The sequence below is a fragment of the Aplysia californica genome, unplaced genomic scaffold (genome assembly GCF_000002075.1).
Source record: "Aplysia californica isolate F4 #8 unplaced genomic scaffold, AplCal3.0 scaffold00633, whole genome shotgun sequence".
Lineage (NCBI taxonomy): Eukaryota > Metazoa > Mollusca > Gastropoda > Aplysiida > Aplysiidae > Aplysia > Aplysia californica.
The window spans coordinates 288735-289990 of NW_004797903.1; positions in this window are offsets into that span (position 1 = coordinate 288735).

Here is a 1256-nt window from a genome sequence, read left to right on the forward strand (position 1 = left end):
AGAGGGAGAGAGAGAGAGAAAGAGAGAGAGAGAATGAGAGAGAGAGAGAGAGAGAGAGAGAGAGAGAGAGACAGAGAGCAACGTTCAACAGTTCCCCAACTCACGGCTCTGTATGTACGCTTCTGTCCGGCGTGTTTGCCTCCTCTGCCGTCCATCTCAACGTGTACATTGTAGATGATGTCAAAGAAATTCTCAACGACTGCGACCTTCTTGAATGACCTTGAACCGGAACTGACGCCATTGCTCTGAGGAAAAAAAGAAAAGAATTCCTCACTAATATGTGGTAATGCTGTTGTGTCGTTAACGTAATCATGAAGGTCGGGTAGGGCAGACTAGGGTAGGATAGGGTAGGGAAGGGTGGGGAATGGTAATAAAAAGCTATAAAGTACGGTAAGGTGGGGTAGGGTAGAGTAGGGAAAACACAGCCATCTGTGCGGACCAGTCCGACGGATCTCCAACCAGATCATGATGGAGACTATAAGTAGAGAGACTCTAGGATGGATCCTGGAGAGGGGGGTGGGTGGGAGAGCAGAGATGGACATGTTCCGACTGTAGTGACCCCAACACAGTGGACAAGTAAGACAAGTAAGTAAGGAAATTGTAGGATAGGATAGGGAAGGGTAACACAAAGGTAAAGATGGATAGGGTAAGGTGGGATAGGGTAGGCTCGTGTGAAGTAGGGTACTGTTAGGTGGGCAAGGGTAGGGTAAAGGAATTAGGGTAGGGTAAGGTACTTTAAGGTTGGATAGGGTACGAAAGAGTAGGGTATGGTAGGGTAGGGTTGGGTAGTGTAGGGTAGGGTAGTGCAATGTAGGGTAGGGAGGGTTACAAAGGGACAGGGTAGGGTAGGGGGTAGGGTAGGTAGGGGAGGGTAAGGTAGGGTAAGGTGGGGTGAGGTAGGGTAGGGTAGGGTAGGGTACCAAAGGAACGGGTGTGATAGGGCAGGATAGAGCAGAGTAACACGAAGGTATTCAGTTACGCTGTCATGTCTTTTTACATCAGGTTGATAGGGTATGGTTGGGTAGGGTTGGGTAGGGATGGGTAGGGTATGGTTTGGTAGGGTTGGGTAGGGTATGGTTAGGTAGAGTTGGGTAGGGTATGGTTTGGTAGGGTTGGGTAGGGTATGGTTTGGTAGGGTTGGGTAGGGTATGGTTAGGTAGAGTTGGGTAGGGTATGGTTTGGTAGGGTTGGGTAGGGTATGGTTTGGTAGGGTTTGGTAGGGTATAGTTAGGTAGGGTTGGGTAGGGTATGGTTGG